Here is a 17,238-nt window from a genome sequence, read left to right on the forward strand (position 1 = left end):
AGGTGTTCTGCATGCGTATCTGGCTGCACCGCGTCCCGCGGTGTCAGTCCATGATTTGAGCGGCACGTGGCATCTGTCTCAGCCAGGGGACTCGGGGGAACTCAGATGTCACCATGAGGTCATGACCTGTTTACCGGACTTCACAACGTGAAATGGCAGCCTAGACTCAGCGCCTCGGAGCTCAGAGAAGTGCTCCCTGACTGAAGGCCGTGGCCACTGCTCTGCTGGGGGGAATATGGTGGGGAAGGGGCCCTTTGGTTATTTATGGTGAAGTAGCGTGTGCAAGCGGCCTTGGGTCCCAGCAGCAGCACAGTATGTTGCTCCCTCCAGACAATGGAAACCAGGGCTGCTTAGCCCAGGAAGAAGGTTGCAACGGCGGCGTATGCTCTTAAGACCCAAGCTTTGGTCTCTGCTGAGGTGTCTGTGCAGTGCATGGTGTACTCTGTTTACAGATGCATACCCATGTCCTATAGGGGAGCTTAAGGGACAGCCACAGCAGCAAGGCACCTACCTCTGCCCGTTGCCCTCTTCCCATCCTGGTACCACAGTGAGGTACAAGTGACCTGATTTTACTGAGGTGGGGTAGAAGCTGGGGGCCACATTGTGCCCAAGGCTGCCCAAGGGTTTGTCAGAAGTGGCTGGAGCCTGAAAAGGGGTTTTGAGTGCAGAGTCTTGACCTGACACCCAGGTTCACAGCAGACTAGCTGACTCTGTGGGACTTGTGTGGTTTCTCTGGCTGGACCTAGTCAGAGGCGCAGTTTGCCCCACAGTGAGCACTGGGGTCCTCATTCCCTCTTTTTCCTCCGTCCCCACCATCCAGCTCAGGGCCTCAGCAGCAGGGTGCTGCAATCTCTTCTGGCATGTGCACTCAAGCTGTCTCCATGCAGAAAGCAAGGTGGATGAGCAGCATGCTGTCTCTCAGTATATTTGCACAGGGTCGAGAGCATTCATGGCAGGGTCACATCTTGGCACAGCAGTGGGATGCTACAGAGGCATCAGCTGGGTTGCAGCTAGGGGAAATGCATGGAGTCGACACGGCTGCTCTTTTCTGGTACGGAGAAAGTAATGCACCTTATCTCACAGAGATAGCGTGAGGGCAACCACGAGAAAGAAAAATGAGGTGCTCATTTTTAGGAGCTACTAGCAGGGTCTGGTTCAAAGCACTCCCTGCTACACTGTGTGCAATGGAGACAGAGGAGGAGCCACCAGCTCCCTTAAAAATCAGTCCTGAACCACCGTGATCTGCTGTGTCTTTGGTCAGGGCAAAGGCCACAAAATTTCAGTCTCTGAAAGGAGAAGGAATGAATTCCGTCCCAGAACAGAGCATCTCTGATTTCTTGCTCTTTACAAATCCTCACTTTACCTCTTGGAGCTTGCTTGGGGTTTCAACCTTTCAGAGAGGGTCACAAAAGCATATGCTGTCACCTAGATGAAGTTACAGCCAGGTGGCCCCTGGCTTAAGCAACATGCTTCGGCTGACTCCAGACTAGTCTGTCTGGCTTTTTGGGGAGGGCAACCTATTTAATTAAGGTCTAGAATTGCCTGTCCAACACAATAAGGTTTTCTGCCAGTGACAACAGGCTCTGCTTTGGGACTAAAAGCCCTGCTATGGCAGCTGCCCCTGTCAGTCTGGGTGGGACTGGAGCTGTCTCTAGATATTTTTATGTAGGGCAATGTGGTGGAGGAGGGAGGGTTTGCATATATGTTGTGCCTAGCTAGTAATTATTAGGTATCTGGAATAAATGTCGGTCCATTGGGAGCGCTGACCCTTTGCTCTACCTGCCTTACCCCCAGCCCCGTGTCAGCACACTAGAGACCATCCTTAAACCTGTGATGGTCAGATGTGGGGCCTGCTGTAGGTTTTCTGGTTGTGCCTATGGCCCAGTGAAGATGTGCAAGCTGAGAGGAACCAGCAAGTTCAGATACCAGTAACAGTGGAGCTATCTCCAGCAGGCTGAGTGGGTTGGGATGCTTGTGGTGAAATCCATGTATCTGCACTTTTGCTACTCTGGGTACTGAGTATTCCCTTGGCTGCAGGTCTGACACAGTGTAGTGATACATGTAATTCCCAGAGCGAGTCTGTAAAGCTCCTGCAACTGCCCCTGCTTTAGGGACAGGGGAAGTTTCCTAGATGAAAGGGAATGGTGGGGAAAGGGTTTTTCAGTGCCATGCAATATTGATTCAACTTTTTTGTTGGAGTCACCCTTTCCACTGTGCTACTGGCACACGTAGCTTTTCTGATTAATTTATGGGACAAAGTCCATCAGTGGAGATAAACCATATTGGCGTAAGCCCAGAAATTTTCCTGCCTCCTTTCCAGGAATAGCTTTACATAAGGTGGATGGGTCCCAGGGGCATGTGTCCAGACCCCTCCCTGTTAGCACTATTTGGTGTCACATACAAGTTCCTGGTCACACAATGGGATGTGGATTGTGTGGCTGCCAGCCTCCTTGCCCCAGCACGTACACACTGACTACAGGCAGGTCAGGCTTATGGCTGTCCTATGCTTTCCATGCAGTCCTGCAATTTCTTTTATGCTAATAATGCTGTTTCTGGCAGCAAATGGATTATGTACCTGCATCCGCCCTTAGGTTGAAAAATATCCTTGCTGCTTTGCACTTGACATACTATTCTTCTCCCACTGCTATGGTTTCCATTGCATGGCAGAGCTCTCTGGCACCGAGCCAGTGACCTGTCTGCATTCTCTTGGGCTTCAGTGTCAGACGCTGGCAACTCATCAGGATCTCAGACGCAGGGAGCAGGACCTTGTTTCCCAGGCGCTGGGCAAATGAGACAGTCAACCCCAGCCAGGGGTGCAACAACACTGCAGGCTGTGCTGCCTGTCCCCCTTGTCTTTACTTCTGCCTGCTGATCCTGCCTGGCTCCAATACACCTGCCGACATCAACTGGCATCAAGGAGCAAATGCTGGGGACCATAATATTAAGCCTGTGATCTGTCTCTTGGTCGCCTCACTGGGAGAAAAGGATGGGGCTCCAGTGTCTAATTATGTTAAATATTTAGCACATTAGCATGAAGCTTGTGGCATTCTTCATATTTGCATCTCCCTGCAGGACTAATGTGAGGAAAGGGCAGGGAAGTTTCCAATCCACATCATAGTTGCTGAACAGACACGTCTGGCTTCTGGGTATTGAAGTACAGACAGTGCCTAAAGAATGTAATGTCTCTATGACACTGTAATTTAATAAGGAGACTCAAACGTTCACCTATACCACATGCTTTCAGATGAGGATTATTTTTGTCATGTCCCTATATTGGCGAGACCACCTTGCCAAAACCTGTCCCGTATGTTATGCCACTGAAGAAAAGAAACCAGTGGTGCAGCCAGCTGTTTCTTTGATGTAGACTTACTTGCCCATAACATTTTCTTCCAGAAGGTACATGGCATCAGAGTATGTCCTTCTCCTTCCTGGATGCATTCCTCTCAGATTTGCTCAAGGCTGCATCCTTGCTTGTTCAGGCTGTGCAGGGCTTAACAATCAGAATCTGTGCTGATTGTCAGACTGAACACACACCCACAAATATGGATATCTATACACAAGCACCAGATTGACAACACATATCGTTAGTAAAGCTCCTCTGTCCATATTCTTCAGATTCCAGTGTGATTGTTTGCTGGTTCTTCATTTGAGAGGATGATATATATTAGTTCTCACATTGTGCTTAAAGGAAATGTGGCCCTGAAACCAAGTTTTGCTAAGGTCTAACTAAGTGAGAAGACAGACTGTGCAATGACATGGCACCTGGAGAGTACTGGTAAGTAGGGGGCTGTTAAATTTCATGAAGGTGTGCTGGCAGAGTCAAGGAAGCCACCTGGAACTACAGTAAGTGAGAAGAGAAATCTTAATCAGACTGTTTTGTCCAACAGACTAATAAATGAGCATTTATGAACATGAAAGAGTCACAACAATGCAGCCTTCTTGACCAACACATAAATCCTTCCCTCCCCCGTGGTCATAGGCACAACAAGCCCATCTCCCAGTCCTGTGACTTCTATAAAATCCTTATCCAAATGTCAGTAGAGGTGACCTTGTGGCTTTTTAAAGCAGTACTTTATAGTCACTTGGCTGCACTGTACCGAAGTCCTTTCGCAGTTTGGCTTTCATCCCCTGTAAATATATAAACAGAACAGACTGCCTCCACTCAGCCTGCAGCCCTGTAGAGACCACCTGTGGTAAGCTGTGTCAGACAGAGGCAGGTCTGAGGCTCTGTTGGGCAAGACAAGCCCTGGCACAGGGCATACCAGCATAGCTAGTAGCTGGGTGGGCAAGGCAATGTGTATTTGTGATGGGGAGGGTATTGGAGTCTCCATCCCTCCCCCCATGTCCCAAGAAAAGCATCTCATGGTGAGAGAAACAGCAGTTCAGTAGCCCTGAGCTGGCCGAATGGTCACTTGGGTTATGCCCATGCAAATGCAAATACAAGTGCTGCGAGGTCAGTGGGGGCAGCCTGGACGTGAGGCTATACCACTTCATTTAAGGTACATGTCATGGGGCTGTGGGGCTGGTTTACTGGATTTTCCCAGACCTAGTGAGAGGAGGCTGTTGCTGGTATGACTACCCTGCAATCCAGCAGTAGACATGACCCCAAAACAATTTTCCAGTTAACTACCTCAGGTATTAAAAACGAGTACAACACAGATACCCTGGACTAGGAATTTGTAAATTTCCCCAAGCTGCAGGGCCCAGAAGGGGGCTGTAGATATCCTGTTGTTGGTATCCAAGAAGGCTACTTTAAAGCTAATACTGCCACGTGTATCTTAGCTGCAGCCTTATATCTGGAGTAGAGCTTAAAGAAAATTATGCCCGTTTCCCATTTCCTCTCTCCAAGGAAAGCTCAGTATGAATGCAGCTGCTGGGTGACTGATCTTATTTTAGACTGTCCTTAAAGCAGGTTCAAATGTTCCAGTGTCAGAATCGCTTTGGGTGGAAGACCTTCTGGATTATTAGCGCTTAATTCTCTACGTCTCCATGCTTAATATGTGGATCTCCTGTTGCTTCCCAGTGTGTATAAGTAATGGTGTTTATATACATTGAAGTTTTTCTATCTTCTGTCCTCCCCCAACATGTCTATCTGCTCCCTTCTTCAAGCTAAATTCTAGCATCCAAGCTCTCACCAAAGGGGTGGAAAATTCCTGGAGCTGATACCCTCACTGAGGTCTGGGATTGCTCTGCCCAGGGCTTGCATGACATCAGGCTTGTCCTCTTGGCTCTTGGTGAGCTTTTGGGTTATCTGGAGAGTTAGCTGATATGGTGTCAAAATGGGTCTGTATTTTTTCAGTCACCTCTCAGCTGGATGAATAGTCTGGTGCCCTCTGAGGGATGTAGTATGTCATGGATTAACTGTGAGTTGGTTGGGGAGAAAGGAGAAAAAAACCAACAGAGCATTGCCTAAACCAGCCATACTGTGTCCCTGCAGAGTCTGCGTGACAGCCTGCGCTGAGCAAAGGTCTTGTACCGGACATGCTCAGACAAGCTGTACAGAGAGGGAGGAAAAGCAGGCGGGGCATGCCTATGTGCCACACTTGCAGTTACCCCCCTCTGAGGGCAGATGGATCTGTGGGATTGGTAAGGAAGAATGAAAAATGAAATGCAGGTGGGAAATGAAGGCACAACTACCTCCCCCCAAAGGCTATTTATTGCTATCAGTGCCTTCTGAAGAGCAATAGCATCATTCTGACAATCGCCCTGCTGTAACACAATGGAGGGAGTTTCCTAACACAAGCTGGTAATCTGTGTGCTTTCATATAGGAAGAAAGATGGACTTGGAGTTTTCTCGGGGTGTTAGCATTATGGATGTGACGCTTTCACAAAGCTGGCCCATAAATCATGATAAAGAAACTTTTTGTGCATTTCGGTTTGCCTTCATAATAGCATGTATTGCTAACCCAGCTAATCTCCCAGCTAATTTCAGCATGTCACATTTAAACTGCTGTCTGTATGTTTTTTGCCATGTTCCCTCTACAGTCCAAATGGTCCCTCAGTGCATAAAGTCATCAATTTTTTTTCTTCCCAGTTAAAATCCTCTATCCCAAAATGGAATTCTTTGTAATGGTCACAAATTGCTAGCTCATAACAACAAGAGTAATTAGAAAATAATCTTTAACATATTTCCTACTATGGCTTTTCTAGTTCAGCTGTGCTGTAGCTTCCTTGTCTGGTTTAGATCAGAAACTTGTTGACTGTGAGTGTCATCCGGGACAAGCTCTGCTCTGATGTTTAATGGTAATTAAGAGCTCTGTTTCATCATGTTTAAAACTCTTGGTCTATAAAATGCACTATATGAAACAGGATCCTTCTTACAATATGCCTGAGTTATTTGCTATACTGTCTTTACCCTAGACCATAGTTAGAGACCTATCCATGCTTTCCATCTATAGTACTGCGCAATTAGCCTCGTTTTACAGAGGGTAACCTGAGACGGAGCCAGGCACCAGCACATCCATTGTTTCGTGCTTCGGTCATTCATCTGTCCACTAAGTCAGGCTGCAGACTGCGTGACAGAGGATGTTTGTGAGCTTCTTGTGTAGGAAGACATGTGAAGTTGTGCCGTCTGCCAGTATGCAGGTCTTTGATGTGGTTGCATTTCAGCAGTTGTCAAGGACATCCTGTATGTAGACCTTCAGTTGAAACAGTGGTGTGGTGTAAATACCCAGATAGATTACAGATGCTGCATACAAAGCAAAGCAGTGTAAAGACCTTTGGACTGAACTCGGAATGAAGTGCTCTGGAGATTAATGAAGTATGGTACCGCTTGGTATTGCTATTCTTCTTGCTTCCAAAGTAAAAGGCCCTGGACTGAGATAATAAAGGATGTAAATATCTAAAACAGGATACTGGCAGAAGTGAGGTCCCTAAATCCAAGAGTATGAACTTCAAATCCTCCTGTATAATTCTTCACATGCTTACATTTTCATCTCTAACCCCTTCCTTGATTTCTAACTTCTGCCTTTGCTATGCCCTGATCTTCCACCAATTTGGGTGACTGTAAACCAGCCAGTGTTCATCTGCCTAAATTAATTTGTAATCCTCAGAAGTGACCTTCCAGAAACCAGTCATATTTGCCTACATCTGACCTCCAAAAAATGCAATTGCAACCACTCCCATCCAACAGCGTGGTTAGAGAACAAGGTTCAGGTGCATGCCTGTTATCACATAGATCACTCAGCTCATACTCCTCTGGTCTTTTAAAAATGATCTGTGCCTTGCAGTATATTTTGGAAAGGGCTTGATTTCAGGAGACCAGGTTTGGGTGATGAATCCTTGCCTGACTTGGGTGCCTAGGCTCTAAAGGAGTAAGCTGTAAAAAAAAGGGAAAAAACAGAGCTGGATTTCATGGTGACTATACTTAGATAGCCCTCCCCACTCAACACATGGCTGTCTGAATCCTTTTTGAACCACAAAACTCTCTAGCAGTGTGCTCTAGTCCTGCGCAAGTAGCTCAGCCTTCATATTCTCCTCCAGCAACCGGGGTTGTCTAAAAGCCTTCATACACTTTGAGACTGTTGCTACCTTGATGGGACCACTCCTTCCCAAAGGGAGTCTCTTTGAAAAGTAAAATAGAGAGAGGAGGGAGAAAAGATTTCAGTGCCTAGCACTAAATGACATACTGCAAAGCATGAAGGCTCTGTTTGGGAACAACAGGCTATGTGTGAGCCTGCTATATGGTGTTCAGAGAGTTTGGTTTTTTTTTCCTGTGACCTATGCTTCCAACTTCCCCTCCGACCTCATTGACAGTAACATCTGGATCTACCCGCACTCACAGTTCTCTATGTAAGACAGCTAGTGCAACAGGAGAAAGAGGGTTTTCTTTTTTCACTGCTGTTTTGAGGATAGCTTGCAGCTGTGCTTGACTGAAAGGAATTCACAGATGTCATGTATGATGGTCAAGAAACATTTCCTCTCCTAACTTCATCATGTCCGTCTTCATACACGTAGTGGTTCATAACTGGGAAGTCTTCAGTTCCAGTCCTTCTGGCAACATATAGTGGGGAAAAAATAGATAGAAATGGAAGCAATGTTTTTACTTTCCATCTACAGTCAGGTTGGAGATGGAAAACACTGCATCCACCTCAGCAGTATAGGAGTTAATTATATCTGTGAAGAAAATTGTGTTAGAGCCTGTCAACGTTAGAAATAGACTGAACCAGAATAAGTGCGTGCTTCAGAGTACATAATCCTTTCAAGTACTGGTGTTGGTGAGATAAGAGATAATACATATTTGAGAGGAGAGAGAGAGAGAACGTACACATCGCTTGTATCTTGAGGGCAGAGCATCTCAGAAATAAATTTAAGGAATAACCTTTCTTCGGGCATTTAATTTCACTCCTGTTGGGAATGCTTAGCTGACAATTAAGTCTGCGATGAGAGTGTGTGTGTGTGGGCGTGTGTATGTATGTACAGCACAAAGCCTATAGTTAGTACACAGAACTGAATGTTTTGTTCTGGAGCCCCAAAGGTACACAGCCTCTCAGCGCTCATTAATTTCAGTGGGTGTGAGACCTTTCAAAGACCTGGATTCATACAACAAACTTTTCACCACAGGCTTGGGACCACTCATTTCATTCTGCTCATGATGCAGAAGAAACTTGGAAACCAGGTCTGCATCTATTCATCAGCTGCAGCATGAGCCCCTTTTATTAGTGCTTTTGTGGCAATAGCTGTGATCCATTTAAAGTGCTAAGCCTTCAAACTGCAGTTCCCTGCAGCAGATGTAGTAGAATCAGATGTCCATGGAAGTGAGTCAAAATGAACTTGTGTTGCTGCTCAAAGGCTGGGCTCTATCGCAATCAGTGACAGTTACCCAACTCCTGACACGTGAAGACAGGCTTTGGCTCCTTCTTTGGTGATTTGGGACTTGGAGGGAGGCTAGGTTTCCTGAGGAAGTCGTGCTGCAGTTTATATTCCCTGTTTCATATTAACTCTCTTTCATTTATTCCCCTTAGAGAGCATTCAAGGAGAAGGAGACACTGCCGTTTGCGTGGCCTAGCTCTGCATCCTCAAAGACGTCATGGCTAAATCCATGTGGCATGACTGCCAGCCTCAGTCCTAAGTTAATGGCAGCAAAGTCATTCTCAGCTCAGCAGGTGGTCCTTAAACATGAACTTTAAAGCTGCATGGGTGGGTAAGTGTTGCAGGAAACCAGAGTGGCTCAGCTAGATCCTTTTATAGGAGAACCTGCTGAGATGTTTTGAGTTTTCTTTTTCTTTACTAATCATCTTATTTAACTCTAATCCTCTGCGCTAGACTGATTGGTGTCAGAGCTGGCCAAGTGCAAGGTTTCTCTGCTTGGTGGGATACTATCGAGGGCTATGAAGAATTCTGGCTAGTAAAGGTTTGGCTACAAATTCCTATGTAAACCAAGGCTCATATTCATCAGAGTTGTTCCCTCTTAGGCTGTTCTCATTGGGGTGAGACTGGAGCAAATGGAGAAAAGAGCAGAAGTGGTACTAGGTATGCACTATGGAGGCAGAGTAGTGTCCTTGTGGTGTATCCTGACCATGTAATGAGTGGCGTCCCTCAAGGGTCCATACTAGCACCAATACTATTTAATATTAATTCAGTTTAATAGATAGTAGGATTAAGTGCATCCTCAGCAAGTTTGTAGATGACACCAAGCTGAGTGGTACAGTTGGTACACTAGTGGGAAGTGGGCCCATGTGAACCTCACAAAGTTCAGCAAGTCCAAGTGCAAGATCCTGTACCTGAGCTGGGGCAATCCCCAATGCCAGTACAGACTGGGTGATGAACTGGTTGAGAGCTGCAAGGCAGAGAAGGAGTTGGGGATACTGGTGGATGAAAAATTGGATGTGAGCCAGCAAAATGGGCTTGCAGCCCAGAAAGCCAATTGCATCCTGGGCTGCATAAAAAGAAGCGTGGCCAGCAGGTCAAGGGAGGTGTTTCTCTCCCTCTGCTCCTCTCTCATGAGACCCCACCTGGAGTACTGTTTCCAGCACTGGGGTCCCCAGTACAAGAAAGACAAGGACCTGTTAGAGCGGGCCCAGGGGAGGGCCACGAAAATGATCAGAAGGCTGAAGCACCTCTCCTACGAAGACAGGCCTACAGAGTTGCGGTTCAGCCTTGAGAAGAGAAGGCTTCAGGGAGACCTTATTGTGGCCTTTCAATATATAAAAGGGGCTTGTAAGTAAGAAGGAGGAAGACTTTTTGCCAAGGTCTGTAGCAACAAGACAAGGGGCAGCAGTTTTAAACTGAAGGAGGGTAGATTTAGATTAGATATAAGGAAGAAATTATTTACAATGAGGATAGTGAGACACCCAAACAAGTTTCCCAGAGATCTTGTGGATGCCCCACTGTTGGATGTGTTCAAGATCAGGTTGGATGGGTCTTTGAGCAACCTGATCTAGAGGAAGATGTCCCTATCCACGGCAGGGATGTTGGACTCCATGATCTTTAATGGTCACTTCCAATCCGAATAATTCTATGATTTGATGTCCCTTTCCCTACTGGCTTGTCATTCTGCTTTTGCACTCTCTTCATCCTATTAGTGCCTGAATGAATTAAATGATCTCACCCTCAAACAGGAAATTAGAAATAAAGTATTTAAGTACCAGCCTTGTTCCTGTAGGCCACATACTGACATGGCAGTTATAAGAACAAGTGCAGTTTATGCTTGCTCAGGAGTTCCTGAAAGGGACATCCACCTCATGAAGGTAAAAAAATGTGGCTGAGAATAAAAATTTTAAGCTCCTAAGTTATACATAGCAATAGTGGGGTATTTTTGTTTAGGAGATGTGTGGGCCACAGGGAAGAGAACAGATATTTTTTTCTCCCAGAGGAGGTTCTGTATCTGGGTTTTTCTAGTCCAAAAGGGTTTCTGCTGTATTTTATCAAGATTTGTGAGTCTACTTCAGGAGACATGAGGTACTGTCAGTATGATATAACCAGACTACAGAGCCACCAAGACTAAACCAAGGACATTTTTACCCTTGCAGCCACATTGTTGGTGCGTATCATGCTCAGCTAGCTGGTGATAGAGGGGACCATGCAGTTCACAAACAAATGGTGAACATCATTGGGGGCTCAGAGGGAAAGGATGACATCACATGATACCATGTTTTGCTTCATTCTTGAGTTGTAGCTGTTTTCTCCTAAGAAAATTCCTTTTTATGGACTAATTATTGCAGCCTCCCAGTACAGCCGAAACTAATCGCCATGACATCACTTGTTTCTTTGTTGTTTTTTTTTTTTTTCCTGAAATATTTCTGAATAATTGCAATTTGGCCTGTGACAGAGCCAGGAATGGGAAACATATGTGCCCATCCAGACTGCAGAGAAAGATTATGAACATTAGTCAAGTTGCAGTTTGAGTCACACCTGGTACCACAGCACAGCTGACTCAAGAAGCAGTCCTCTAGGGAATTGATCTAGGAAAAATGAAAAAGGAAAGGAAAGGAAAAAGAAAAAAGAAAAGAAAAGAAAAGAAAAGAAAAGAAAAGAAAAGAAAAGAAAAGAAAAGAAAAGAAAAGAAAAGAAAAGAAAAGAAAAGAAAAGAAAAGAAAAAAGAGAAAAGAAAAGAAAAGCTTTAACTAGCAGTGACTAGTTCTAGTTCTTTATTTCTTTTATTTCCTTGGCATGTTGTCACCTGCATTACTGGAGGAGATATTGTTTGGCCCAAGTACGAGTGACTCCCAAGACCCCTAGTAAATCCTAAAGTTCTTTTCAAACCAAGACAGATATTAAAAAGGGACTCCTGGTTCAGACTCTTTCTCCCACTCAGATAACTGTTACTGACCAATGTCCCAGGTGTGAGACACCTTCTCACGCAGCAGCATCTAGCCAGATGTTGGGCATGTGGTTAGACACTGAAATGAGAACTGGGGTGGGGAGAAGAACATTTGTATCTTCAGGTTCAACCTGCTTCTTGACCACAGACATAGCAATGGGCTATGTCAATTCCACATTCAGATGGCTGGCTTCATAATTTCATTATATAGCATCTTTCCTAGCCTTCTGCAAGACATCATTTGTCTGAAAAGGAAAGAAAAAATCTCCTTTCTCAGTGAAGGCCATTCTGTCTGTTTGAGGTATTACGTTTATTATGATTGGTGGAGGGCTGACAATGTGTTTGGACAAAACACAAGACACCAAAGATTAATAGTCCCTGCTCCACAGAGACAACCTTGCTGAGCTGGCTTGTTCTTCCAGCGAAGGTTGCACTGGATTTCCCAATAAGGTAAAAGTAATCTGATTCACACAAACATGAAAAAATTAGATGAGCATGACTATAGTTCCTTAAGATACCTGCCTGTCTTCTGCGGGAGGTTCACTTTTACATTGACAAAACTGTTACAGAAGACTACATGAAGTTTTGTAGAGAAACTTCTAATATTCCTCAAGAAAAGCTGGGTGTAAGCATAGCCTGCCTGAAATTGTTGACTTCTGCTGTTTCTCTTCTAGGTGTAACCTGCTCCAGAAAAGGCCATTCACTTCAAAAAAGACAGACTTTGGCTCATTTCCTTGCAAACACTATGTCCCGTTGCACAAGGTAATGTGGCATTATTTCATTACATGAACTTGAACACTCAACACAGCTTTAAACTGTACTCAAGCAAACACCAGTTAGACACAAAATACACTCAAAATGCATCTACTTGTTCTCCACGTGACTCCTTTGAGTGGTTGTGAAAGACAATGCACTGTATCTGTAGGAATAGACACCATGACACGAAGAACTTCAAAGAGTGATTCAAAGAGGTGAAGGGTGTCAGGATAAGAGACAGCTTGGCTTGGTTACAGAGCAGCCAGGGAAATGAGATGAAGATTGTGAAAAACTGAATTCAGTTGCTGATAAAAAAAAAATAAGACAGACTGAACATTAGCTTAATTGTGAGTTCAACTCAAAGTTTTTGGAAGGAAATTATTTAGCTGTGCTGTATTGAAAGACAGACAAGATGACCTCAGATACTACAGAAGATCTCTACTACTTTCTAAAGAAAAAAACAAACCTATTTTTCTAGTTTAAGATCAGAAGGACTACTATAGCACTTCCAACACTGTCATTTGAGTTTACCTGGAGTGGACAGAGCACTGGATGGAGACAAAGCAGGAGATGTGGAACAGCTCCTTATGTATTCAAAACATGTTTGTGACTATGGGATGTGATAATTTCAAGGTACAGGAAAAGAAACAGAGATGTGTTATTCCAAGACATGAGGTTCAGACCTAGCTCTTCCAGAGCGTATATGTTTGCCTGTGTATCACTATGCAGCACACAGAGCACAAGGGTTCCTATAAAGGACCTTACCAGGACTTGTCCAGGGCACAATTTGCACTGCTGTCATAAAGAATCATAGAATCATAGAATGTATTGGGTTGGAAGGGACCTTTAAAGGTCACCTAGTCCAACCCCCCTGCAGTAAGCAGGGACATCTTTAACTAGATAAGATGGCTCAGAGCCTCATCAAGCCTGGCCTTGAATGTCTCCAGGGATGGGGCCTCTACCACCTCCCTGGGCAACCTGTTCCAGTGTTTCACCACTGTCATCGTAAAGAAAAAACAGAAGAACAGAAATAGAAAGTTCAAAGTCTATTCTATTGGGAGTTTTGGAGTAAATGTTGCAATACCCTTTATTCTCTTGGTTTTTAAGGAAAGATTTTAATGTGAATTTGTGATGGAGAAGGACAGGCAACAGAAGGACAGATATTTTCTCTAGAGAGTACCACACCTGATGCCGTGCCATATGGCAGCCCATATTACAACACTGGGCTAGGAGAACTGTAACCTCTTAGAGGAGTTCAAACCCAGACTTGGATCCTGGTTTTATGGGAAGCTGCTCTCTGGTCCAACATAGCCTTTTCTTTGGCAGAAACAGCAGCACCACCTGGGAAACCTATAGGCAGGAGGGAATTTGCATTCTCTAAAGGATTTGAAACAAACTTCTAAAGAGATCAGATGAAAGAAAACTGCATGGAAGAGTTTATTTTCAGTAGGTCTTTACCTTTCTCATTTTTTTCAGAGTGCACAAGCAATTCCTTTGACAAATCTGACTTGACTACATTGTCATCTTTGAAGAAAAGAACCAGAAAAAAAAAATCCAAAGAAGAGAACTGCACTTGTAAGGTACACCAAAGATGCTGGGGCAAACATGAATGTTGTGTGAGGGGTGCTGAATTATACATATGATTTTTGGTCGATTCTGTCAGAACAGACTTCCCTTCACTTAGTAGGTATGATGGGTTGGATTGCCACATTTTTGCAGTCAAGCAAAACAGCATCAAACTGTTCTCTGGGAAGAGAAACTTTCAATGCAGGTGCTTACTCTCTCAGCCTTGACTGATTGCATTGAGTCCAATGACTAAGAAGGTCAAAACCAATTCACTCAGAAATGAAGGTACCCAGACCTTTCTTTCAGTTCTGCTGCTGCACTTCAGGACTATGGAATAAAGCCTGAGAACTCATTTTCACCATCTTCTCTTCCCGAGCTTTGGAATCCTCATTGTTTCTCCGCATGCCGACTGGTCGCTCTGAGGTGGGTACAGAGGGCAGTATCTGCCTGATGGCTGCTTGCAGGGACTTTTCTTTTGCAGTCCCTCTTGCTTTGATCAGAATTTCCCTGCTGGGACATGGAAACCCTTCTGTAACACTGCCAAGGCAAGCTGCCTGTAGATGAAGACCTTACTGCTATCTAATTTCCCAGCCGAGAATTTGCCCACCTGGCATATGCAGCAAAGGAGCAGTTACTCAGGCTTTTAGTTACCAGCACAACACCGAGCTTCACAGTGGTTAAAGCCATTTTCCTTGAAAAACATGAAGTTTAACAAACTGACAATTGCTAATCTGTACCGTTTGTGTCAGAAAATTCCTCCCTGGTCCACTGGGAAAGCCAGGCTGCTGGGAGCTGTGTGCGGTGCTCAGCCTTGGGGAGGGGGAAGGAATGTGGCCCTGGCCCCAGGAACCACCATGTTTGCACAGCTGTGCTCCCCTGGCCAGGGGTGCAGGGAGGATGGGAGGAAGGCACCTCCACGCCCTGAGCTACGTGTGGTCTTGAGGTGCTGTATGTCAGGGGATCACTTTCAACCCAGCTGCACTGGGGTCATGGCAACGTTTTCTGCTGTGGATAAAAAGACGGAAAGTCCTTTGCTGGCGTTTCTAGGAGACCAGGAGGACACAGGGCGGAGACGGGTCCCCTTGCCTCGCTGGCCTCTCACTGGTGGGGAGGTGCCACAAGATGGCGCCCTGCCACCTTGCGCCCCCATGACAGCTACCCCGGCGGGAAGCCATGGCGACTGCAGGTACCAGGCCAGGCTAGGCCCTCACCCTGCAGCCCCACAGCACCCAGACGGTTTGTCTAGTTGTTGGCCTGTCACTGCAGCTTTTTTGTGTGTTTTTTTTTTTTTCCCCCTCCGTTATTTTTTTTTAAGCCTCTATTTTTTTTTTTTACCCCAACATGGGGAGCTATGCAGTTGCCTCTGGCCAAGGGAGGAGGGGAAAGCAGCAGGGGAAAATGCACTGCCCCTCCCTCCCGGCAGCTGGAGCCCCTCTCCCTCACGCTGGCCCCTGCGGAGCTGCCCTGGCAAACCAGAAGCCCAGCAAGGATTTTGGGAGGCAGGCTGACTTTAAGATAATGGTTTCCCACCCGTTTGTAGACTTCTAAATATTTCTGAGGTTACTGGCAGTGTAATTTTCCTTTACCTCTCTCGCACTAATCGCAAGGTGGCCCCTGGCTGTGGGTTGGCATCAGCCCGGGGGGGGCACCCACGGTGAGGGCCTGCAAGCCCCGACCACATGCTGACATCCAGATGGCTCAAATCCATATTAAGCGTGGTGAAGGCAAACCAAATCTCCTCTCTCTGGCCCCTTTGCCCGCACTGATGGCCTCTCCCGCGTTTGTGATTACCCTGTACTAAAGGCTGATGTGTGAAACCTGGTGCCAAAACAGTGGGACAACATGAGTCCAGCATTCCTCTCTCCAGCCCAGCCCTCCTGCAAAGCACGCTTCTCTGGGAGGCTTTTCAGTTCCCATGGGACGCCTGGGAAGGACAGGGACCCTCACCTTCATCCAACCCCACCACTCACTGAAGAATGGTAATCCTGAGCCACTGAAGGTGGGCAAGCCCAGAAGAAAGACATGGCACCGAAACACCCCAAGTAACCAGACCTGCTTAGCATACACCTGCTTCAAGCAGCCTCCCCTTTCTGTCTCTATGTGTCCTGTTGTCTTCACCACCTCCAAGGAATGATTATGTGTGAGGGGTGCAGGGATCTCTTCCGGGAAGAAGGATCTGCTTTGTGAACTCTCAGCCTTTTTTTCCTTGTTAGAGGTCATTTGATTTGGTGCCAGGACTGTCGAATTTACTTTCTCAGGGGTGTAAACTAGATCATTGCACTACTCTCTTCTCATCTTAAAACTGTTTGCTTCTCTTTATAATCCCTAAGAGCACTGGAAAGCTTGCGGGGCCTGGTTTTGAGGTCTTCTGAGTCTCTGCAGCTTCCCTTGAAAACACTTCTTAGAGCCCTTGAATTACAATGGCACGTAAGGCTTTGGGGCAAAAGATGGAGTGGAAAATGTGATAGCTGTTCTGCTTATAAAAAACCCAAAAACAAATAACAGAGACTGTTCTTTCTACGTAGGGGGTTTGGTGTATAGGAGTTTACTAACTCAGTTAAAAATAAACCAACGCCAAATTGACTGACATGAAAAGTCAGTTAAAAAAAAAAGCTTATAAACTGTAGGAAACAAAATGATTTTTGGAAACATATTTTCCCTTAATTGGGCATCTATTTCTGTATGGAGTCATTTGTGTATGCAATCCAGCCGTATGGCTTTTGTTTGACAGTGAAATGATCAGTTCCTCAAAGTGTGAATGTCACGTGGAGAACACCATCAATGCCTTAAAAAGGACTCCTGCCCTAGCAGGGCTTTGTCAGCAGTATCAGAGAGTGCAGAATCAAGCTGCATTGTAATTCCTAACTGTATGTCATAACATAATGGCCTTTTAATCGTAGCAATAGCTTTGTGGGTTGTAGTTAGAGCCCCAAGGAAGGGGTGGACTCCCATGTGCTAGGTGCTGCAAAGGGCTGGTACAGCACAGGATCTGTTGCTTTTAACAGGCCTTACAGGAAAGGCAAGCCGAGGTGGATCTGAGTAGAGGTAGGAGAGGCAGCAGTCTGGCGGATAAACATACAGCAGCCCCTCTCCTGCAGCTGACCTTGCCTTCACCAGGACCCTTAAGCCTGGCTGTGGCTCCAACAGAATTCGGT

The 17,238-nt window shown here is 45.7% G+C and overlaps 1 long non-coding RNA gene across 1 annotated transcript; it reads left to right on the top strand.

The window, feature by feature from the left end:
* Window positions 1–5,474: 5,474 nt before the first annotated feature.
* Window positions 5,475–16,564, top strand: LOC141740867 (uncharacterized). The gene is made up of 4 exons (XR_012586187.1): window positions 5,475–5,586; window positions 8,964–9,142; window positions 12,436–12,523; window positions 13,994–16,564. It is a non-coding gene; the product is annotated as an uncharacterized LOC141740867 (long non-coding RNA).
* Window positions 16,565–17,238: the final 674 nt, after the last annotated feature.

Source organism: Larus michahellis, chromosome 1 (genome assembly GCF_964199755.1).
Source record: "Larus michahellis chromosome 1, bLarMic1.1, whole genome shotgun sequence".
Taxonomy (NCBI): Eukaryota; Metazoa; Chordata; class Aves; order Charadriiformes; family Laridae; genus Larus; species Larus michahellis.